At 29.6% G+C, this 26298-nt stretch overlaps 3 long non-coding RNA genes across 3 annotated transcripts in view; 1 reads left to right on the top strand and 2 right to left on the bottom strand.

Annotated features, from left to right (window-relative positions):
• Positions 1–15707, bottom strand: part of LOC126184847 (uncharacterized) — a 41760-nt gene extending 26053 nt beyond the window's left edge. Inside the window, exon 1 of the long non-coding RNA XR_007536889.1 lies at positions 15456–15707. This is a non-coding gene — a long non-coding RNA (uncharacterized LOC126184847). The remainder of the gene's footprint in view (positions 1–15455) is intronic.
• The window catches only part of LOC126184848 (uncharacterized), a 133728-nt gene that overhangs the window by 52804 nt on the left and 54626 nt on the right, over positions 1–26298 (bottom strand). The gene's annotated exons all lie outside the window — the stretch shown is intronic.
• The window catches only part of LOC126184849 (uncharacterized), a 54144-nt gene continuing 41401 nt past the window's right edge, over positions 13556–26298 (top strand). The window contains exon 1 of the long non-coding RNA XR_007536891.1: positions 13556–15096. This is a non-coding gene — a long non-coding RNA (uncharacterized LOC126184849). The remainder of the gene's footprint in view (positions 15097–26298) is intronic.

Genomic DNA, 26298 nt, shown 5'->3' with positions numbered 1-26298 from the left:
AAGGCGACTTTCTGAATGTAAAGAATACTGAAATTTTTCTCGAGGTTGCCTTCTGTGCTACTTTTCTCAAGCCCAGCCGGTGCGCGTGACAGCGCATCCGCAACAATGTTCTCCTTGCCGGGAATGTAGACTATTGTGAAGCGGAATTCTTGCAGAAGCAATGCCCAACGTTTTAACCTGTCATGATTTAATTTTGAAGACATAAGAAATTGTAATGCATGATGATCACTGTATACTTTTACGTGCTTACCAGAAAGAAAGAAACGGAATTTGTTAAATGCCCAAACGATAGCTAAAGCTTCTAATTCAGTAACGGAATAATTTTTTTCAGATTTTGTTAGCACTCGGCTAGCAAAAGCAATGTTTTTCTGAACAGTAGTGTCATTTTCTGTCGGTTCTTGAAATAAATGAGCACCAAGACCGACTTTAGAAGAATCCGTGCTAAGGCAGAAATCTTGTGACAGATCTGGATGAGCTACTATTGGCGCGTTAAGTAGTGATTCTTTCAAAGAATTTAATTCCAACTGTGCTTGTTCGTCCCAGTTCCAAATTGTATTTTTTCCAGTGAGAGAACAAAGTTTTGGTGTAACTAGAATTTGTATATTCAGAAAACGACGGTAAAAATTTACGAGACCTAGAAAACTGCGGACTTGTCTTTTTGTGGATGGAACTGGAATGGCTCTGATTGCTTCTAACTTTTCAAGATCCGGCTGAATGCCTTCAGAAGAAATAATATGTCCCAAAAACTTCACCTTTGTCCTACCGAATTCAGACTTTTCCAAGTTAACTGTAATTTCAGATTCTGCAAAAATACGTAACAAACTGTTGAGGATGCGATTGTGTTGTTCCCATGAAGCTTCTGCTATCAGAATATCGTCCACATATAAGGTGATGTGACGTTTTAAGAACTCAGGTAATATGGAATTTAGCCCACGAATGAATGCTGCTGAAGAAATGTTCAAACCAAAAGGAAGTTTCCGAAACTGATAACAAACGCCGAAACAAAGGAAAGCTGTGTATTTTCTACATTCTGGATGAAGTTCGATCTGATAAAAGCTGGATCTGAGATCAATGGAAGACAACACTTTTACACCATTAAAATTTTGAAGAAGTTCTTCCATCGTCTGCGGCCTGTCTGTTTCAGGAATAATGATAGTATTGATTTGTCTCGAATCTAAGACAAGCCTGATCGATCCATTTTTCTTCTCAACAACATGTAACGGATTGTTGTATGAGCTTACTGTAGGCTCAATAATGCCCTCGTCAAGCATAGATTGTATTTCTGTTCTAACACGGTCCCTATAATGTGCTGGAATTACTTATGGTTTAACACAAAATTAAGTATGCTCACGAACACGAAATTGGTATTGAAAACCCTTGATTGTTCCTGTTTTGTGAGTAAAAACTGTGGAATGTGCTTGTAAAATCTCAAAAAGGTCCTGCCTATCAGTGTCATTACAATTCTCAATTGTTTGAATTTTATTCCGAATTAACTCATTAATTTCAAATATGCCGTCGATATCATCCCTGTCAGTACTTGCAGAGTGATTGTTAGTGTCTAGTTCCGTAGAAAATTCCGAACTGTTGTCTAACAGAAGGTAAAGCCGATTAATTTCCTCGTCATGGTTTGAGAGCCAATCTTCAAATTTCAAAGCTATTGACTTACCTTCTTTCTCTAAACTTATTTCAGCATCGTGAAAGCTTAAGATTGCTTTGTATTCATTCAAAAAGTCTACTCCCAGTATAATTTCCGTCGACAATAATGGAACAATAAGAAAGTTCATAAAGAAGCTGTGGCTTTGACAAAAGAATTCTAAGTTGGTTTGTTGGCGTACATCTACACTTTTTCCAAAGATTGCACCTTGTAATTTAATCTTACGTAACGGAAGTGTGGGGCAATCGTTCGATTTGTTGCACTTGCTAAATGCTGTTTCACTAATTACTGAAATGGGACTGCCAGAGTCAATGACTGCCGTAAATTTTACGTCATTTACAGTAATGTGAATCACAGGATATGCAATGTTGTTACGTGTTACGTCGTGTTCCTGGAGTAAGATGTCCCTAATGTCTTCCATTTTTACGTAATTATTAGCTACGGCAGCTGCGTCGTCAATTTCATAAGTACGTTTTGTGGCTGCCAGCGGTGTCAGTCATTGCCTATTGTCTCTTTGTTGGCGCGCGTCGTTATTGGGATTTGGAGACCTAACTTCTACAAATTCGCCTTGCCGATAGGGCTCTGCTCTGTTTAAATCCCGCCAGTTCTGATGCAGTTCAGGTCTGTCGTTACGATCATATCGTCTGTCGTCATGTCGGTAGTTCCTGTAGCTTCTTCCTTGTCGGTTAAGTGGTGGAGAATTTCTCCCTGAATCGTAACTGCGCGCTGGACTGTTGCGTCTGAAGTTATTCTGTCTCCCATGATAATAATTGTTCTGGTTGCCAAATTGTCTGTTTCTATGATTGTCTCTGTCATATTCATTACTACGGAAATGCGATCTCTCTCTGTAACTATTACTCTGCCAGTGGTTGTCATACGGGTGGTGTCTCTTTTGGTCACGATTTACGTTGTAAGAATAGGCTTGTCGTGGCCATTTATTGTTTCTGTCGTCACGGAATTGTGACGGATGTGACCTGTAGTGATTGTATTCCTGTTTTCGCATCCCGCGACTGTCTGTGTCAATTTCTAATTCTTGTAAGAGTCCCTGAAAAGCTTCAATGTCGTCTTTGCAACGTCCTGCCAAAATCATATGCCGTAAATTTTCAGGTAATTTGATTAAGCAAATGCGGATGAGTTCTAAGGGGCTGTATGGGTTTGACAGGTACTGATTCTTGTGCAACATGTCTTCAAAATATTTGACAAGACTGGGAAATTCAGATTGTTCAAAGTGTTTCATCATCATGATGCTATGTTTTACTCGGTCTTGTGTAGCTTGTGACCAATATGCTGAGAGGAATGCATGGTAAAATTCTCCTTCACTGTGACAATCTTGAATGACCGATCGCATTCTTACAGCTGGTTCATTCTCCAAGTAGCCACACATAAATTCTAACCTGTGCTCCAATGACCAGTTGGGAGGAAAACAATGAGAGAATTGATGGAGCCACGCTTGTGGATGAATGTCGTTGGCAGAATTCTTAAATGTTTTGAATTTACGTGTAGTAGTGAACAGCTTATAGTCAAAATCATCATGTCAGCGAGTCGCATGTCGGTCATTGTTACGTCGCTTCGGCGGTTCCATCTCAAAATTTGGTGCACATTGCCAATTTCTTTCATAACTTCCGAAATGCCCTGTGTTATTATTTTGTGGCTGTTCCGTATTTCTATGTCCCTCTTCCCTTATTGGGGCGCGAGTGTCCTCTGAAATACGTAATTCTTGTATTACCTGTGTCAGCTGATCTTATACTTCCCGGATTTCTCTTTGGTGTTGCGTATCAATTTGATTCAGATTTTGTTTCAGTTTCCTAATTTGTTCACTCTGTTCTGTGTCATTGAAGACTAGCGGTTTTGTGTCATTCAGATTATCATCTACCTTCATAGATAAATTATTTAGCTGGTCCGAAAGTTCAACTACTTTCTCTGATAATGAACTAATTTCCTCCATGTGTCTTTCTACTGTGTCCTTTAAGTTTTCCTGAGTTTTTGCAAGTTGTGTAACCGAATCAGTAGACGCAACTGAGTCAATTTTAGCTTGCAAGGTCTCATGATTTTCATGAACAATAGTTTGCAGTTCTTTTATGGCTGCTTCGTGATTCTGTATGCATTTTCATGACGCGAAAAAATAGGTTGGAAATGCTCACAAATTTGTGTTTTTACGTCATTAGAGGCTGTTTGACATTTCGATTCTATTTTATGTATCTCAGTAGTTAAATCTTCACGTGTTTGTTCAAGCGTGGTGTGAAGATTTTGTTCCATTGCGTCTAACTATTGCTGCGTTTGTCTCTGATGTTGTTCCATTGTGTCTAACTTTTGAAGATTTTGTTCCATTGTGTCTAACTTTTGAAGCTTTTGCTGTGTTTGTCTCTGATTTTGTTCCATTTGTTGCATTAGTTGTAATAACAATGCATTAGTGTCTGGAATCTGTTCCTCTACGCTTTTCGGCAGTGCATTTGCACCGGCAACATTCACATTTTGACAAGCTGAAAATGTGTCTTGACTTATTTGAGAAAACGGTTATATATATATATATATATATATATATATATATATATATATATATAATAAATAATTTAAAGTTAATATAGTTATTTTGTTTATCTAATATTATTTATGAGCGTTTAGGTAGACGAAGATTATTAATTAACAAGGGTATAATTAATTTGATACCAAGAATGGCTTTATGATGATTCCTTTTGAGTTCTTCTAATATGGCTGCTCCTCCTTCTTTAAATTTGGTAGGTGAACTTAGATTATTAAATAGAATTATGTCTTGATCTTCTTTTAGATTTTTTGCTTTAATTTTTTTGTCTTCTTTTAGAGCTGTTTATACTTTATACATGTATTCTTATTCTCAACATGGTAATTATTATTCTGGTGTTTATACTTGTTCTCTTGGTTATTTTCGTGAATGTCATCTTTTACTTTTACATTGATTACCTTTAAACATTCTTTGTTTAAAGGGGGAGTATTTTTTTGTTTAGGTTGCTTAAGTATTTTAATTAAAAATGTTGTTTTGTGGAATCAATGATATGACTTTTTTTCATCTTAGGCCATGAATTTGTTTTCTATTTGTTCTTTGAGTTTTTTTTCTTTATTTTTTTCTAGAACTATAATTTTTATTTTGGGTATTTATTATTTAATAATTGATTATAGAGTTTTTGTTGAATGAGAACTTTTTAATTTAAATGGTTCTATGGTTGTTATGACTTTAATTTTGGATTGAATGTCTCTTATTTTTATGTCTTTTGTTATATATATTTCTTCTTTGGTTATTTATTATAGAGAGGATTATATATCGGGAGAAAAAAATATAAATCGTTTTATTATTATTGTTTTAATATTTATTCTTTCAATAGGGTTTTTAATTATTAGTCCTAATTTGATTAGAATTTTATTAGGATGGGATGGTTTAGGTTTAGTTTCTTATTGTTTAGTTATTTATTACCAAAATGTGAAATCTTATAGTGCGGGTATATTAACTGCACTTTCTAATCGTATTGGTGATGTTGCTATTTTAATTTCTATTGCTTGAATATTAAATTTTGGTGGTTAAAATTACATTTATTATTATGATTTTATTTCTAATTTTTTTGAAATAAAGCTTATTACTATATTAATTGTCTTAGCATCTATAACTAAAAGAGCCCAAATTCCTTTTTCTTCTTGGCTTCCTGCTGCTATGGCTGCTCCTACTCCTGTTTCTGCTTTGGTTCATTCTTCTACTCTTGTTACTGCTGGTGTTTATTTATTAATTCGTTTCAGACCAATATTAGATACTTATAATTGTGGATGGTTTTTGCTTTTAATTGGTTGTATAACTATATTTATGGCTGGTTTAGGGGCGAATTTTGAATTTGATTTGAAGAAAATCATTGCTCTTTCTACTTTAAGACAGCTTGGTTTAATAATAAGAATTTTGGCTATAGGTTACCCAAAACTTGCATTTTTTCATTTGTTAGCTCATGCTTTATTGTTTATGTGTGCAGGTTCAATAATTCATAATTTAAAGGATTCTCAGGACATTCGTTTTATAGGTTCTATTGTTAATTTTATGCCTTTAACTTCAGTTTGTTTTAATGTTTCTAGTTTGTCTTTGTGTGGTGTACCATTTTTAGCTGGTTTTTATTCAAAGGATTTAATTCTTGAAATGGTTTGTTTAAGATGAATTAATTGTTTAATTTTTTTTCTTTATTTTTTTTCTACCGGCTTAACTGCATCTTATTCTTTTAGTCTTTTTTATTACTCAATGTCTGGTGATAATAATTTTTATTCTAGATTTTCTTTTGATGATAAGGGTTATTATATTTCGTTTGGTATGATTGGTTTATTATTTGTTGCTGTTTTTGGTGGTAGTCTTTTGTCTTGATTAATTTTTCCTATTCCTCATGTTATTGCGTTGCCCTATTATTTAAAGTTTTTAACTATTACTGTAGTTGTTTTGGGTGCTTATTTAGGTTATCTTATTTCTAATTTTGATTTTTCTCAAAATTTATTTTCTTTAAGTATACTTTCTTTTGTCAGATTTTCTGGTTCTATGTGGTTTATACCTTTCTTTCAACTAAGTTTATTAGATATATTCCTTTAAAATTGGGTTATTATTCATCTAAATCATTTGATTATGGTTGGGGTGAATTATTTGGTGGTCAAGGTTTATATAGACTATTTATTTATTTAATTGGTTATATACAAGGTTGATATGATTCTAATTTTAAGATTTATCTTTTAACTTTTATTTTTTGAATGTTTATTTTGGTGGTATTATTTTTCGTTTACATAAATAGCTTATGATTAGAGCGTAACACTGAAGATGTTAAGGAAGTATTTTTACTTTTAGGTATTTATAAATATACATATATTATTTTTACAGTGAAAATGTAATGTTTTATTTAAACTATATAAATTTTAGAAATGTTAACGGAATTTAACCGCTAATATAAAAAGTTAGCAGCTTTCATATTGACTTAACATTTCCTTAATTGGAACTTTATAGTTCAATTATATTATTAACAGTAATACGCCTCTTTTTGGCTTCAATTAATAAGAATAAGGGTATTTTTATTTACCAACCTTCCAGGTCGAAACTGACTGCAATATTTCGCTTCTTATTCTATTTAAGGTTGATTGATTATATCAATACTTTTTGAATGCAACCCAAATGTTATAGTTAACTACAACCCTTTATTCTGCTCATTGTAAGGCTCCTTGATTTCATTCATGGTATAGTCCTCCTAGTAATACTATAATAAAAAATATTGTTGATATTGTTCAGATTCTAATATCTGAAGTTTTAAAAATAATTACAATTGGAAGGATTAGTGCGATTTCTACATCAAAAATTAAGAAAATTACTGCAATTAAGAAGAATCGAAGTGAGAAGGGTATTCATGCTGATCTTTTTGGGTCAAATCCACACTCAAATGGTGATCTTTTTTCTCGGTCATTAATTAATTTTTTTGATAGTGTTGTTGCAAGGATTATAAGAATTATTGGAATAATAAATGTAATAAAAATTCTTGTAGATAAAATTAGGATTGTTTTTCTTGACTTATATCAAGCTTTTCGATTTCAAGTCAAATGTACTATTTATACTAGAAAAACAATTATCTACCTCATCAATAAATGGAGATATATAAGAATAATCACACTACGTCTACAAAGTGTCAGTATCATGCTGCTGCTTCAAATCCAAAGTGCTGTCTTGGTGAGAATTGGTTTATTGAATGTCGAATTAGACATGTTGATAAAAAGATTGTTCCAATAATAACATGTAGCCCATGGAATCCTGTTGCAACAAAGAATGTTGATCCATAAACTGCGTCTGCAATGGTGAAGGGTGCTTCTCAATACTCATATGCTTGAAGTATAGTGAAGTATAGTCCTAGTAATACTGTGAAGAATAATCCTTGTAGTGCTTGAGTATGATTAGATTCTATTAAACTATGATGTGCTCATGTTACTGTTACTCCTGATGCTAAAAGAATAGCTGTATTAAGTAATGGAATTTGTATAGGATTAAAAGGTTGGATTCCTATTGGAGGTCATAATATTCCTAGTTCAATAGTAGGTGCTAGTCTACTTCTAAAAAATGCTCAGAAAAATGAAACGACGAATAGTACTTCTGATGCAATAAATAAAATTATCCCTCATCGTAATCCAATTGATACAAATCCCGTATGTAGTCCTTGGTATGTTCCTTCTCGTACTACATCTCGTCATCATTGGATTATAGTTAGTAAGGTAATTCCAAATCCAATTATAAATAAGTTAATGTTAAATAGGTGAAATCATTTTGCTAATCCTGATACTAAAACTATTGCTCCAATTGCTCCTGTTAATGGTCAAGGTCTGTAATCTACTAAGTGGAATGGGTGGTTTGAGTGAGTTGTTAACATAGGTTTAGTATACTTCTCTAGAGTATAGAGTTCTTAAAATTGAGAAAACATAAGCTTGAATTATTGCTACTGCTGATTCTAGGATTAATAGAAGTATTTGTCCAATAATTAATAGTGAAATTAAGTTTATTGCTATGGATGGTCCTGTATTTCCTAGTGATGTTAATAGTAAGTGTCCTGCAATTATATTTGCTGCTAGTCGTACTGCTAATGTACCTGGTCGAATGACATTTCTAATTGTTTCAATTAATACTATAAATGATATTAATGCAGGTGGTGTTCCTTGTGGAACAAGGTGTGTAAATATATGGTTGGTATGATTAATTCATCCAAATGACATAAATCTTAATCATATAGGTAGAGCGATTGCAAATGTTAATGCTAAATGTCTTGTTCTAGTAAAAATGTAAGGGAATAATCCTATGAAATTATTAAATAGTATTATAATAAAGATTGAAATGAAGATGAATGTTGTTCCATTAAATGAATTTGATCCTAGTAATGTTTTAAATTCATTGTGTAAGGTTAAGTTTAGTTTATTTCAAATAATATTAATTCGTGATGGTGTAAGTCAAAACATTGATGGGATTAATAATAATCCTAAGAATGTTCTAGTTCAATTTAATGATAAATTGAAGATGTTAGTTGATGGGTCAAATGTTGAAAATAAATTTGTTATCATTTTCAATTTAAGTTTTTTATATCAATTGTTCTTTTTTCTGCTCTTTTAATAAGATTTGGTTTAAATGAAAAAAAGTTTATTTGATTAAATAAAATTAATGTAGCCGAAAATATAATGAATAGGGAGAATCATATGAGAGGGGATATTTGAGGGATTTGGATTAAGTTTCCCCATCATAAGTAGTCGTTAATTTACTATTTTTTGGTTTAAGAGACCATTACTTACTTTCAGTCATCTGATGTATTTCAAGGTGTACTAATTGTTTAGTTATTTTAGATTGACACTCTAATGTTATATATTTTAACTAACTCCTTAGATTATCTTAGATAATCACTTGATAAATAAGTTTACTGAAGTTCTTTCAATTACATTTGGTATGAATCTGTGGTTCGCTCCACAGATTTCTGAGCATTGTCCAAAGAACAATCCAGGTCGGTTTATTGTAAATGTTCCTTGGTTTAGTCGACCTGGCGTTGCGTCAATTTTAACCCCTAATGCAGGTACTGCTCATGAGTGTAGAACGTCTGATGCTCTTGTCAATACTCGTACTTCCGTATTTATTGGTAGAATTGTTCGGTTATCTACATCTAGGAGTCGAAATCCATCATTTTCTAGGTCTTGTTCTGGTGTTATATAAGTGTCAAATTCTACATCTATAAAGTCTGAATATTCATATCTTCAGTATCATTGTCGTCCAATTGTTTTAATTGTGATTATTGCATCTACTGAATCATCAAGTAAATATAGTAGTCGTAATGATGGGAGTGCAATGAAAATTAGTGTAATTGCTGGCAGTGCTGTTCAGATTGTTTCAATTAAATGTCCGTGAAGTATGTTTCGGTTTGTATAGGCAATAAATAATATATAACTTAGAGCATAGCCTACAATTACCGTAATTAATAATAATACGACTATAGTATGATCATGAAAGAATGATAGTTGCTCCATTAATGGTGAAGCTCCATCTTGAAGGGATAAATTTGATCATGTTGCCATTATAAAGTTTTCTAATAAAAGGTCAAACCTTTATTTGTAGTGCTTATATCTACTGCACTAATCTGCCATATTAGAATCTAGAGATTAATGGTAGTTCTGAGTAGCTGTGTTCTGCAGGCGGGTTATTTTGTAATCATTCTGATGATCTTTTTATATTAGCTCTAAAGATGATTGCTCGGTTTGTAACCATTCTTTCTCATATAATTACAATAAATATAATGATTCCTACAATAGAAATTGTAGATCCAATTCTTGATACTACATTTCATGATGTATATGCATCTGGATAATCTGAATATCGTCGCAGTATTCCTGCTAATCCTAGGAAGTGTTGAGGGAAGAATGTTAAGTTTACCCCAATAAATATAATTGTGAATTGGATTTTTAATCATGTGTTATTTATAGTTAATCCTGTAAATAATGGGTATTATTGAATAACACCTCCTATGATTGCAAATACTGCTCCTATAGATAATACATAATGGAAGTGGGCTACTACATAATATGTATCATGTAATACGATGTCAAGTGATGAGTTTGCTAATACTAACCCTGTTAGTCGACCAATTGTAAATAGAAAAATAAATCCTAAAGCTCATAATAGTGGTGGATTGAATTTGAATTTAGTTCCATATAGTGTAGCTAATCATCTGAATACCTTAATTGCTGTAGGTACAGCAATAATTATTGTTGCTGATGTAAAGTAAGCTCGTGTGTCAACGTCTATTCCTACTGTAAATATGTGATGTGCTCATACAATAAATCCTATTAGTCCAATTGATAATGTAGCATAAATTATACCTAGTGTTCCAAATGATTCAATTTTTCCTCTTTCTTGACATACAATGTGAGAGATAATTCCAAATCCTGGAAGAATTAGAATGTAAACTTCTGGGTGCCCAAAGAATCAGAATAAGTGTTCATATAGAATTGGTTCACCCCCTCCCGCAGGGTCAAAGAATGATGTATTTAAGTTTCGATCTGTTAGTAGTATAGTAATAGCTCCTGCTAATACTGGAAGTGACAAAAGGAGGAGAAGAGCTGTAATAGCTACGGATCATACAAATAAAGGTGTTTGATCTAGAGTTATACTTTCTGATCGTATATTAATTGCTGTTGTAATGAAGTTTACTGTACCAAGAATAGATGATACACCTGCTAAGTGAAGTGAGAAAATAGCCAGGTCTACAGATGCTCCCCCATGTGCGATAGCTCCTGCAAGAGGAGGGTAAATTGTTCACCCTGTACCAGCACCGTTATCTACTATAGAAGATGTAAGAAGACGGGTTAGTGAAGGCAGTAGTAAACAAAAATTTACATTATTTATTCGTGAGAATGCCATATCTGGTGCACCAATTATTAATGGTACGAGCCAATTACCAAATCCACCAATTATAATGGGTATTACTATAAAGAAAATTATTACAAATGCGTGTGCTGTAATAATAACATTATAGATTTGGTCATCTCCAATTAGAGATCCTGGTTGGCCGAGTTCAGCACGAATAAGTATTCTTATTGATGTTCCTACTATTCCTGCTCACGCTCCAAATAAGAAGTATAAAGTACCAATATCCTTATGGTTTGTTGAGAATAATCATTTTTGCGGTAAGATGGCTGAATTTGAGGTGGTAGACTGTAAATCTACTTATGAGATGTTTCTCTCTTACCATGTGGTTAGGCCTTATATTCAATTATGATTCTAAACTGCAATTCTAGAGGTGTGAAATTTTACTAAGGCCTAAAAGATTATTCTTTTAATTATAACTTTGAAGGTTATTAGTTTAGTTAACTTAAGTCCTTAGTATAATGAGATTAAGGTTGATGTTGAGATCAATCCTATTGTTGAAATTATTACTGTTATAGGGAGAATAATTCTTGATTTTTGAGACTTTATTTTTATAGATCATGAATTTTCTGTGTATGACATAATTAGGGCTGAGAATCTAATATGTATATAATAATAAAGTGTAATTGTGGTTAATACAACCATAATGGTTATAATAGTTGTTATGTTATTTTCTATTAATGATTGTATTACAATTCATTTTGGTAGAAATCCAAGGAATGGTGGCAAGCCACCTAGGGATAGAAGAGAGAAAAATATTATGAATTTAATTTCAGTTTTTATATTTCTGGCTGAATAAATTTGGTTTATAAAAAATAAATTTATTTGCTTAAATAATAAGACCATAATTAATCTTAATAGAGAATAAATAATAAAGTATAGTTCTCAGATGTTTTCTCTAACTGTTAGAGATCTAATTATTCACCCTAAATGTCTAATTGAGGAATATGCTAGAAGTTGTCGTAGAGATGTTTGATTTAAACCACCTATTGCCCCAATAATAATTCTTAGAATGATAATTGTTCAAATGAAAGTTCTTAATTGAATACAATAAGATAACACCATTATTGGGTCAATTTTTTGTCATGTTAAACAGTTATTTCATCTTGAAGCTCCTATTACTTCTGGAAATCAGAAATGGAAAGGTGCAGCCCCGATCTTTAATAATAATCTAGATCTGATTATTATTGATGGAATAAATTCTGTTTCTCATCCTATTGGATATTTTATTTGAATCAGCAAAATTGAAAATAATAGTATTGTCGATGCTATTGCTTGGACAATAAAATATTTAATTGATGATTCATTTATTATTATATTTTTATTTCTTGTTAGGAGCGGAATAAATGAAAGTAAGTTGATCTCAAGCCCTATTCAAACTCCAAATCAGGAGTTTGATGAAATGGACAGGATCGTTCCTATCATTAATGTTGATAGGAAGAGAAGTTTTGTAGAGTTGTTGGTCATTAAAAAGGAGAGGATTGATACCTCTATGAATGGGGTATGAACCCATTAGCTTGTTTAGCTTACCTTTTTACATTAAGGTGTATGATGCACGTTAGTTTTTGATACTAATGGAGGTAGTTTGATTCTGTCTTATGTAATTTTTAATGAAGGTAATTTTTATTTACTTTATTTACCCTATCGTGGTAACCCTTTAATCAGGCACTTCATTTTTATTTTTCATTTATTTAATATACAAATTAAAAATTTTTTTTGATAATTTGTTTATGTATTATTTTGGTTATTTGTAATTAATTTATCTCGGTTCGTATAATTTGAGCATATATTATATATTATATACAATAACTAATTTATATTAATATATTACATTTAATTAAATTTAAATACTTATAATGTTATTTTATTATTATTAAAAGATTATTTTAATACATTTATTTACCTAGGATAATAGCTACTTATGTTTTTAGCTTAAAAGAAATTATTATATTATAAATTATATAATAATATGTAAATTAATATTAAATATTATTATAATTGGATATAATAAATATAATCTATATTATTAAATATAAAATATTTATTAATATAGATAATTATATTAATTATAATAATATAATTAAATATATTTTCTATAATTAAATTATTTAATTAATTAAAATTTAAGTTAACTTAATATAAAGTTAATTTTATATTAATAACATATTACATTAATTTACATAGTTGTACAAAATATATTTATTATATTATTTAATCTTTCTTTATTATTAGTGAAAAGAAAGATTAAATAAGAAAGAATATAATACATTTATAGGTATACATGTTCCATATTAATCTTTATTTATATATAATAGAGAAGTTGTTGTGGTCATTCGAGGGCGCGTTTCTTTTTTTTGTCACTATTTGTGTTTTTTTCTTTTTTTTCTTTAAATATTTGAATCTCTTAGTTTTTCTGATTTTAAAAATTTTTTGAATTTCTTATTTTGTTTCCAAAAGTTTTATTCTTGCTTACTTATTCCCTTTTTCTTTGTATTATATGTAAGTTTTGTTAAACTAAATGTTCTATTTTGCAGTAATTTGATTTAATTATCAAGTGATTTTGGATTTAGCAATTGATTTAGTATCAGCATAATTCGTGCCAGCAGCTGCGGTTATACAATTGATACAAGTGAATATTATTGGTTAAAACAGTTGGTTATATTTTTAGGGTTAAAATATAAATTTGTAAGGTGAAATGTTAAAATTTATTTATAGCTCTTTTTATGAATCTGTGAAATTTAAATAATAAACTAGGATTAGATACCCTATTATTTTAAATGTTAATTATATTTACCAGGGTACTATTAGTTAAGGTCTTTAAACCCAAAGAATTTGGCGGTATCTCATTCCATTCAGAGGAACCTACCCCGTGATTGATAATACACGATTTACTCTACTTGATTTATTTGTTTGTATATGACCATTATCAGAGAATCTTTTTAGAGTTATAATTCTCAAGATTTATAATTATAAAATATTTCAGGTCAAGGTGCAGCTTATAGTTAAGAGGAGGTGGGTTACAATAGATTTTTGTTTATAACAGATTTGATGGTGAAATACTGTTAATGAAGGTGGATTTGATAGTAATTTAATTTATTTAATTTAACTGATATTGGCTCTGAGGTGTGTACACATCGCCCGTCGCTCTCATTATTGATTATTCTATTTTATTGTTTTAATTTATCTTCAATTTAGATGAGATAAGTCGTAACATAGTAGATGTACTGGAAAGTGTATCTAGTAAGAGTTTCAAGATATAACTTATTAGTAAAGTGTTTCATTTACACTGAAAATTTTTCTGTGCAAATCAGGATATCTTGATTATTTATTTTATTATATTTATTTTTTGTTTATTTAATTATTTAATAAAAATAATTTTGTTGAATTTTGTCTTAGTATATTTTGTAGAATTGATTTTTTAGATTATAGTTTATTGGTAGTGTAATTGTTTTATGAAATATTATTTTAAATTTTTAAAAGTAGATTTTATTTATTGTACCTTTTGTATCAGGGTTTATCAAAATTTTAGTATTTATTTTACTTTTCTCGATTTGGGTTGATTTATAAATAATTTATAGTTAATGTATCATAATTATTATTAAATTATTTATAGAAATGAGATGTTAATCGTTTCCCAAGATATCTAGTTTCTTAAGAAAAAATTTAATTTTTTGAAGTTAATTTTTTTATTTAATTTTTTAACTATAAATATTAACTTATTTATTCTTTAAGGGATAAGCTTTGAAGTTAATAACCTATAATTTGTTTTATAAAGTATAATAGTAAGCTTTAAACCAGCTATCTTTAAGATTACGTTTTAGTTCATTATTTTTTATTTTGATTTTATAATTATTTTAGGTTTTTTATTAAGATAATTTATTTAATTTTAAAATTTTTGTAATAATGATAGAATTAGTATATTTATTTGTATATAATTTTTACCTTGTGAATTTGTTATAAGGAACTAGGCAAAATTGATTTCCGCATGTTTATCAAAAACATGTCCTCTTGAAAATACTTTGAGGTCTGGCCAGCTCACTGAGCAGATTTTTAAAGAGCCGTGGTATTTTGACCGTGCAAAGGTAGCATAATCATTAGTCTCTTAATTAGTGGCTGGAATGAATGGCTTGACGAGAAATCAACTGTCTCTTAATAAATTTTTGAATTTAACTTTTGAGTCAAAAGGCTTAAATTTTTCTTTAGGACGAGAAGAACCTATAGAGCTTAACATTTTAGTTTTATATAGTTTTTTGTTTGTCTTTCTATATATAATTATGATGTTTTGTTGGGGTGACATGAAGAATAAATAAACTCTTCATTATTATATCATTTATTTATGTTTGTTTTTTTGATCCATAATTTATGATCATAAGATTAAGTTACCTTAGGGATAACAGCGTAATTGTTTTTGAGAGCTTATATCGACAAAGCAGATTGCGACCTCGATGTTGGATTAAGAAAAATTTTGGGTGCAGTAGCCCAGTGATTAGGTCTGTTCGACCTTTAAATTCTTACATGATCTGAGTTCAGACCGGCGTGAGCCAGGTCGGTTTCTATCCTAAGATTATTGATTCTTATTAGTACGGAAGGACCATATGGTTGAAATATTTTTTATTTTATTGATTAATACTAATTAAATTACTATTTTGACAGATTAATGTGTTGAATTTAGAATTAATTTATGTAGATTTTTTCTACAAATAGTATTGATACTTTATGATTTATTTATGTTTATTTTGAATTTTCTTTCATTAGTTATTTGTGTTTTAATTAGTGTTGCTTTTTTAACTTCATTAGAGCGTAAGGTTTTATGTTACATCCAAATTCGAAAGGGCCCAAATAAAGTAGGTTTTGTAGGAATTCCTCAGCCCTTTAGTGATGCTATTAAGTTAATTTGTAAGGAGCAGCCAATTCCTATTATATCTAATTATTTACTTTATTATTTTTCCCCTGTTTTTAATTTAATGATTTCTTTGGCTGTTTGAGTAATTTTCCCTTACTTGACTTATATATGTTCTTTTTCTTATGGATTTTTGTTTTTTTTTATGTTGCACTAGATTAGGTGTTTATACTGTTATAATTGCTGGTTGGTCTTCTAATTCAAATTATTCTTTATTAGGTTCTCTTCGTTCTGTTGCTCAAACAATTTCATATGAAGTTAGTTTGGCTTTAATTTTATTATCTTTAATTATTTTAATTGGTAGTTTTAACATGTTTGATTTTGTAAATTATCAGCTTTATTGTTGATTTATTATTATTTCTTTTCTTTTAGCTTTAGCTTGTTTTGCTTCTTGTTTAGCTGAAACTAACCGTACTCCTTTTGACTTTGCCGAAGGTGAATCTGAGTTAGTTTCAGGTTTTAATATTGAATATGGTGCAGGTGGATTTACTTTAATTTTTTTAGCTGAGTATACAAGAATTGTTTTTATAAGAATATTATTAGCTTTAATTTTTTTAGGTGGTGATTTTTATTCTTTTATATTTTTTATTAAGCTTGCTGTAATGTCCTTTGGGTTAATTTGAGTTCGGGGGACATTACCACGTTTTCGTTATGATAAGTTAATATACTTAGCTTGAAAAAGTTTTTTGCCTTTATCTTTAAATTTTTTTATTTTCTTTGTCGGTTTAAAGATTTTATTTATTTCATTTATTTAGTGAAATTTTTTAAGAAAAGTTAATAGAAGAGTTAAACTTCTAGTTTTATGTTTTCAAAACATATGCTTTTCCTAAGCTAATTAACTTATTATTCCTTAATTAGTTTATCTCATGCGTTTGCAATATGTACATTAATTAAGAAGTATGTAAAGTAGATAATTGTTAAGATTTGTCCTGTTATAATGTAAGGTTCTTCAACAGGTCGTTTACCAATTCATGTTAATAAGCATACAACAACTACTATAATTCAGAATAAAATTTGATTAATAGGATAGAATTGAATACCTCGAAATGGTGTTTTGTTATAAAATGGTAAAATTATTAAGATTCTAATTGATAAGAATAGTGCAATAACACCCCCTAGCTTATTAGGGATTGATTGTAGACTTGCATATGCAAATAAGAAATATCATTCCGGTTGGATATGGACGGGAGTTACTAATGGGTTAGCAGGTACAAAATTATCTCGATCCCCTAGAAGGTAAGGATTAATCAAGCATAATATAATTAATAATGATGTTATTAATACAAATGTAATAGAGTCCTTGAAAGTAAAGTATGGGTGAAATGGGATTTTTTCAATATCTCCATTTAGGCCTAAAGGGTTATTAGACCCTGTTTGGTGAAGGAAAAATAAATGAATTGCTGGTATTGCAGCAATAATAAACGGTAGTACAAAATGAAATGTAAAGAATCGGTTTAATGTTGCATTATCAACAGCAAACCCTCCTCATACCCATTGAACTAAATCTGTTCCTAAATATGGAATTGCTGATAATAAATTAGTAATTACTGTCGCACCTCAGAATGATATTTGACCTCAAGGTAAAACGTATCCTATAAATGCGGTTGCTATAACTAAGAATAGAATTAATGTACCAATTATTCAGGTGTGCATGTATATGTAGGATCCGTAGTAAATTCCCCGTCCTACATGTAAATAAATACAAATAAAAAATATAGAAGCTCCATTTACGTGTAAGGTTCGAATAATTCAACCATTATTTACGTTTCGGCAGATGTGAACTACACTACTAAACGCTATTTCAATATTTGATGTATAATGTATAACTAAAAATAGTCCGGTTACAATTTGAATTACTAAACATAGTCCTAGCAGGGATCCAAAAATTTCATCAAAATGAAATATTTGTTGGTGCAGGTAAATCAACTAAAGAGTTATTAATGATTTTAATTAAAGGATGTCTTAATCGTAATGGTTTATTCATTAGTAAATTATCTTATTTTACGAATAGGCCCCTGGATAATATTGGTGATTTTAACAACTGCTAATAGTGCCAAAAATAAATAAATTTTGATCTATTATATAGTTTTTTCTAAAGATATTGTTATTTCTTGATAATTGATTGATTTATCAATATTTATAGTTTCAGTATTTTTGAAAAAGTCTATAAATATTGTTATATCTAGAATAATTAATATTGATATAATAAATACTCATATAGTTAAGGTAATAATTATCGTAATTGATTTAGGTTGAAATATTTCGTTTGATGCAATTCTCGTAATATAAATAAATAGAACTAATATACCACCAAGAAACGTTAAAAATAAAATATATGATAATCAATATCTTTCCATTATTGTTCATGTTATTAGCCCGACTAAGAAGGTTTGTAGGATAATGAAAACCATTATTGATATTGGGTGTCTTAATTTAATAAAATTAATATTTATTACGTTTGATAGTGATATAATTATTATTTTAATCATTTCAGGGGTTAGTTTATTAAAATATCGGTTTTGGGGACCGATGATGGAAAGCTTTTCCACCTCTGAAGTTTTAAAAGTGGGGGCTGAACTTATTTCCGGTTTACAAGACCGGCGTCATTTTAAACTATTAAAACTAATGTTTATATTCTCTGTCTTTACTTCTTTATTGATTTATTTTGCTGGTGTTTATGTTTTTTCCTCTAAACGTAAGCATTTATTAATGGTTCTTTTGAGATTAGAATATTTTGTTCTTTCTTTATTTATATTAATTATTGGTTTTCTTATTGAGTTTGATTATGATTATTTTTTTCCTGTTATTTTTTTGGTTTTTTCTGTTTGTGAAGGCGCTTTAGGTCTTTCTATTTTAGTTTCAATAATTCGTTCTCATGGGAATGATTTTTTTAATTCTTTTGGTTTGTCTTTATGTTAAAGTATTTATTTATAACTATTTTTTTAATCCCTCTTTGTTTGGTTAATAATTGTTGATGATTGGTTCATTCTTTAATGTTTATGTCTAGTTTTGTTTTTATGGTTTGTGTTTATTCATATGCAGATTTGAATATGATTAGATATTATTTTGGTGTTGATTATTTTTCTTTAGTTTGATTTTGCTTAGTTTTTGGATTTGTTCTTTAATAATTACTGCTAGAGGTTCAGTTTATTTAAGTTCTTATCATTCTAACTTTTTTGGCTTTGTGGTCTTAATTTTAATGATTATGCTTTATTGTTCTTTTGCTAGATTGAGTCTTCTTTCTTTTTATATTTTTTTTTTAGGCTAGATTACTTCCTACTTAACTTTTGATTTTAGGTTGAGGTTATCAACCTGAACGTTTACAGGCTGGTGTTTATTTAATTTTTTATACTCTGGTTGCTAGATTGCCTTTATTATTAGTTTTATTTAGGGTTTATGATTTTTCTAATACTTTGTATTTTCCTTTATTGGTTGATTTTGGTTCTTATTATTTTATATTTTATGTTTTTATAATTCTTGCCTTTTTAGTTAAGATGTCTATATTTTTGGTTCATTTATGGCTTCCTAAGGCTCATGTTGAGGCCCCTATTTCAGGTAGAATGATTCTTGCTGGTGTTTTATTAAAGTTAGGTGGTTATGGTATTTTTCGTGTTATGAAGGTTATTTCTTATTTGGGTTTAAAGTTTAATTATTTTTTATTGTCTTTAGGCTTATCTGGTGGGGTTATTGTTAGATTTATTTGTTTTCGTCAGGTTGATTTAAAGTCTTTAATTGCATATTCTTCTGTTGCTCATATAAGAATAGTTATTGGAGGGTTGATGACTATGAATTGATGGGGTTGTATAGGTTCTCTTTCTTTAATGGTTGGTCATGGTTTGTGTTCTTCTGGTTTATTTTGTTTATCTAATATTATTTATGAGCGTTCAGGTAGACGAAGATTATTAATTAACAAGGGTATAATTAATTTGATACCAAGAATGGCTTTATGATGATTCCTTTTCAGTTCTTCTAATATGGCTGCTCCTCCTTCTTTAAATTTGGTAGGTGAACTTAGATTATTAATTAGAATTATGTCTTGATCTTCTTTTAGATTTTTTGCTTTAATTTTTTTGTCTTCTTTTAGAGCTGTTTATACTTTATACATGTATTCTTATTCTCAACATGGTAATTATTATTCTGGTGTTTATACTTGTTCTCTTGGTTATTTTCGTGAATATCATCTTTTACTTTTACATTGATTACCTTTAAACATTCCTTGTTTAAAGGGGGAGTATTTTTTGTTTAGGTTGCTTAAGTATTTTAATTAAAAATGTTGTTTTGTGGAATCAATGATATGAATTTTTTTTCATTTTAGGCCATGAATTTGTTTTCTATTTGTTCTTTGAGTTTTTTTTCTTTATTTTTTTCTAGAACTATAATTTTTATTTTGGGTATTTATTATTTAATAATTGATTATAGAGTTTTTGTTGAATGAGAACTTTTTAATTTAAATGGTTCTATGGTTGTTATGACTTTAATTTTGGATTGAATGTCTCTTATTTTTATGTCTTTTGTTATATATATTTCTTCTTTGGTTATTTATTATAGAGAAGATTATATATCAGGAGAAAAAAATATAAATCGTTTTATTATTATTGTTTTAATATTTATTCTTTCAATAGGGTTTTTAATTATTAGTCCTAGTTTGATTAGAATTTTATTAGGACAGGATGGTTTAGGTTTAGTTTCTTATAGTTTAGTTATTTATTACCAAAATGTGAAATCTTATAGTGCGGGTATATTAACTGCACTTTCTAATCGTATTGGTGATGTTGCTATTTTAATTTCTATTGCTTGAATATTAAATTTTGGTGGTTGAAATTACATTTATTATTATGATTTTATTTCTAATTCTTTTGAAATAAAGCTTATTACTATATTAATTGTTTTAGCATCTATAACTAAAAGAGCCCAAATTCCCTTTTCTTCTTAGCTTCCTGCTGCTATGGCTGCTCATACTCCTGTTTCTGCTTTGGTTCATTCTTCTACTCTTGTTACTGCTGGTGTTTATTTATTAATTCGTTTCAGACCAATATTAGATACTTATAATTGTGGATGGTTTTTGCTTTTAATTAGTTGTATAACTATATTTATGGCTGGTTTAGGGGCGAATTTTGAATTTGATTTGAAGAAAATCATTGCTCTTTCTACTGTAAGACAGCTTGGTTTAATAATAAGAATTTTGGCTATAGGTTACCCAAAACTTGCATTTTTTCATTTGTTAGCTCATGCTTTATTTAAGGCTTTATTGTTTATGTGTGCAGGTTCAATAATTCATAATTTAAAGGATTCTCAGGACATTCGTTTTATAGGTTCTATTGTTAATTTTATGCCTTTAACTTCAGTTTGTTTTAATGTTTCTAGTTTGTCTTTGTGTGGTATACCATTTTAGCTGGTTTTTATTCAAAGGATTTAATTCTTGAAATGGTTTGTTTAAGATGAATTAATTGTTTAATTTTTTTTCTTTATTTCTTTTCTACCGGCTTAACTGCTTCTTATTCTTTTCGTCTTTTTTATTACTCAATGTCTGGTGATAATAATTTTTATTCTAGATTTTCTTTTGATGATAAGGGTTATTATATTTCGTTTGGTATGATTGGTTTATTATTTGTTGCTGTTTTTGGTGGTAGTCTTTTGTCTTGATTAATTTTTCCTATTCCTCATGTTATTGCTTTGCCCTATTATTTAAAGTTTTTAACTATTACTGTAGTTGTTTTGGGTGCTTATTTAGGTTATCTTATATCTAATTTTGATTTTTCTCAAAATTTATTTTCTTTCAGTATACTTTCTTTTGTCAGATTTTCTGGTTCTATGTGGTTTATACCTTTTCTTTCAACTAACTTTATTAGATATATTCCTTTAAAATTGGGGTTATTATTCATCTAAATCATTTGATTATGGTTGGGGTGAATTACTTGGTGGTCAAGGTTTATATAGACTATTTATTTATTTAATTGGTTATATACAAGGTTGATATGATTCTAATTTTAAGATTTATCTTTTAACTTTTATTTTTTGAATGTTTATTTTGGTTGTATTATTTTTCGTTTACTTAAATAGCTTATGATTAGAGTGTAACACTGAAGATGTTAAGGAAGTATTTTTACTTTTAGGTATTTATAAATATACATATATTATTTTTACAGTGAAAATGTAATGTTTTATTTAAACTATATAAATTTTAGAAATGTTAACGGAATTTAACCGCTAATATAAAAAGTTAGCAGCTTTCATATTGACTTAACATTTCCTTAATTGGAACTTTATAGTTCAATTATATTATTAACAGTAATACGCCTCTTTTTGGCTTCAATTAATAAGAATAAGGGTATTTTTATTTACCAACCTTCCAGGTCGAAACTGACTGCAATATTTCGCTTCTTATTCTATTTAAGGTTGATTGATTATATCAATACTTTTTGAATGCAACCCAAATGTTATAGTTAACTACTACCCTTTATTCTGCTCATTGTAAGGCTCCTTGATTTCATTCATGGTATAGTCCTCCTAGTAATACTATAATAAAAAATATTGTTGATATTGTTCAGATTCTAATATCTGAGGTTTTAAAAATAATTACAATTGGAAGGATTAGTGCGATTTCTACATCAAAAATTAAGAAAATTACTGCAATTAAGAAGAATCGAAGTGAGAAGGGTGTTCATGCTGATCTTTTTGGGTCAAATCCACACTCAAATTGTGATCTTTTTTCTCGGTCATTAATTAATTTTTTTGATAGTGTTGTTGCAAGGATTATAACAATTATTGGAATAATAAATCTAATAAAAATTCTTGTAGATAAAATTAGGATTGTTTTTCTTGATTAATATCAAGCTTTTTGATTGGAAGTCAAATGTACTATTTATACTAGAAAAACAATTATCTACCTCATCAATATCTGGAGATATATATGAATAATCACACTACATCTACAAAGTGTTAGTATCATGCTGCTGCTTCAAATCCAAAGTGGTGTCTTGGTGAGAATTGGTTTATTGAATGTCGAATTACACATGTTGATAAAAAGATTGTTCCAATAATTACATGTAGCCCATGGAATCCTGTTGCAACAAAGAATGTTGATCCATAAACTGCGTCTGCAATGGTGAAGGGTGCTTCTCAATACTCATATGCTTGAAGTATAGTGAAATATAGTCCTAGTAATACTGTAAAGAATAGTCCTTGTAATGCTTGAGTATGATTAGATTCTATTAAACTATGATGTGCTCATGATACTGTTACTCCTGATGCCAGAAGAATAGCTGTATTAAGTAATGGAATTTGTATAGGATTAAAAGGTTGAATTCCTGTTGGAGGTCATAGTATTCCTAGTTCAATAGTAGGTGCTAGTCTACTTCTAAAAAATGCTCAGAAAAATGAAACGAAGAATAGTACTTCTGATGCAATAAATAAAATTATCCCTCATCGTAATCCAATTGATACAAATCCCGTATGTAGTCCTTGGTATGTTCCTTCTCGTACTACATCTCGTCATCATTGGATTATAGATAGTAAGGTAATTCCAAATCCAATTATAAATAAGTTAATGTTAAATAGGTGAAATCATTTTGCTAATCCTGATACTAAAACTATTGCTCCAATTGCTCCTGTTAATGGTCAAGGTCTGCAATCTACTAAGTGGAATGGGTGGTTTGAGTGAGTTGTTAACATAGGTTTAGTATACTTCTCTAGAGTATAGAGTTCTTAAAATTGAGAAAACATAAGCTTGAATTATTGCTACTGCTGATTCTAGGATTAATAGAAGTATTTGTCCAATAATTAATAGTGAAATTAAGTTTATTGCTATGGATGGTCCTGTATTTCCTAGTGATGTTAATAGTAAGTGTCCTGCAATTATATTTGCTGCTAGTCGTACTGCTAATGTACCTGGTCGAATGACATTTCTAATTGTTTCAATTAATACTATAAATGATATTAATGCAGGCGGTGTTCCTTGTGGAACAAGGTGTGTAAATATGTGATTGGTATGATTAATTCATCCAAATAACATAAATCTTAATCATATAGGTAGAGTGATTGCAAATGTTAATGCTAAATGTCTTGTTCTAGTAAAAATGTAAGGGAATAATCCTATGAAATTATTAAATAGTATTATAATAAAGATTGAAATGAAGATGAATGTTGTTCCATTAAATGAATTTGGTCCTAGTAATGTTTTAAATTCATTGTGTAAGGTTAAGTTTAGTTTATTTCAAATAATATTAATTCGTGATGGTGTAAGTCAAAACATTGATGGGATTAATAATAATCCTAAGAATGTTCTAGTTCAATTTAATGATAAATTGAAGATGTTAGTTGATGGGTCAAATGTTGAAAATAAATTTGTTATCATTTTCAATTTAAGTTTTTTATATCAATTGTTCTTTTTTCTGCTCTTTTAATAAGATTTGGTTTAAATGAAAAAAAAGTTTATTTGATTAAATAAAATTAATGTAGCCGAAAATATAATGAATAGGGAGAATCATATGAGAGGGGATATTTGAGGGATTTGGATTAAGTTTCCCCATCAGAAGTAGTCGTTGATTTACTATATTTTGGTTTAAGAGACCATTACTTACTTTCAGTCATCTGATGTATTTCAAGGTGTACTAATTGTTTAGTTATTTTAGATTGACACTCTAATGTTATATATTTTAACTAACTCCTTAGATTATCTTAGATAATCACTTGATAAATAAGTTTACTGAAGTTCTTTCAATTACAATTGGTATGAATCTGTGGTTCGCTCCACAGATTTCTGAGCATTGTCCAAAGAACAATCCAGGTCGGTTTATTGTAAATGTTCCTTGGTTTAGTCGACCTGGCGTTGCGTCAATTTTAACCCCTAATGCAGGTACTGCTCATGAGTGTAGAACGTCTGATGCTCTTGTCAATACTCGTACTTCCGTATTTATTGGTAGAATTGTTCGGTTATCTACATCTAGGAGTCGAAATCCATCATTTTCTAGGTCTTGTTCTGGTGTTATATAAGTGTCAAATTCTACATCTATAAAGTCTGAATATTCATATCTTCAGTATCATTGTCGTCCAATTGTTTTAATTGTGATTATTGCATCTACTGAATCATCAAGTAAATATAGTAGTCGTAATGATGGGAGTGCAATGAAAATTAGTGTAATTGCTGGCAGTGCTGTTCAGATTGTTTCAATTAAATGTCCGTGAAGTATGTTTCGGTTTGTATAGGCAATAAATAATATATAACTTAGAGCATAGCCTACAATTACTGTAATTAATAATAATACGACTATAGTATGATCGTGAAAGAATGATAGTTGCTCCATTAATGGTGAAGCTCCATCTTGAAGGGATAAATTTGATCATGTTGCCATTAATAAGTTTTCTAATAAAAGGTCAAACCTTTATTTGTAGAGCTTAAATCTACTGCACTGATCTGCCATATTAGAATCTAGAGATTAATGGTAGTTCTGAGTAGCTGTGTTCTGCAGGCGGGTTATTTTGTAATCATTCTGTTGATCTTCTTATATTAGCTCTAAATATGATTGCTCGGTTTGTAACCATTCTTTCTCATATAATTACAATAAATATAATGATTCCTACAATAGAAATTGTAGATCCAATTCTTGATACTACATTTCATGATGTATATGCATCTGGATAATCTGAATATCGTCGTGGTATTCCTGCTAATCCTAGGAAGTGTTGAGGGAAGAATGTTAAGTTTACCCCAATAAATATAATTGTGAATTGGATTTTTAATCATGTGTTATTTATAGTTAATCCTGTAAATAATGGGTATCATAGAATAACACCTCCTATGATTGCAAATACTGCTCCTATAGATAATACATAATGGAAGTGGGCTACTACATAATATGTATCATGTAATACGATGTCAAGTGATGAGTTTGCTAATACTAACCCTGTTAGTCCACCAATTGCAAATAGAAAAATAAATCCTAAAGCTCATAATAGTGGTGGATTGAATTTGAATTTAGTTCCATTTAGTGTAGCTAATCATCTGAATACCTTAATTCCTGTAGGTACAGCAATAATTATTGTTGCTGATGTAAAGTAAGCTCGTGTGTCAACGTCTATTCCTACTGTAAATATGTGATGTGCTCATACAATAAATCCTATTAGTCCAATTGATAATACAGCATAAATTATACCTAGTGTTCCAAATGATTCAATTTTTCCTCTTTCTTGACATACAATGTGAGAGATAATTCCAAATCCTGGAAGAATTAGAATGTAAACTTCTGGGTGCCCAAAGAATCAGAATAAGTGTTGATATAGAATTGGGTCACCCCCTCCCGCAGGGTCAAAGAATGATGTATTTAAGTT

Source organism: Schistocerca cancellata, chromosome 4 (assembly GCF_023864275.1).
Source record: "Schistocerca cancellata isolate TAMUIC-IGC-003103 chromosome 4, iqSchCanc2.1, whole genome shotgun sequence".
Classification (NCBI taxonomy): Eukaryota; Metazoa; Arthropoda; class Insecta; order Orthoptera; family Acrididae; genus Schistocerca; species Schistocerca cancellata.
This window is presented reverse-complemented; position numbering and strand designations above follow the sequence as displayed.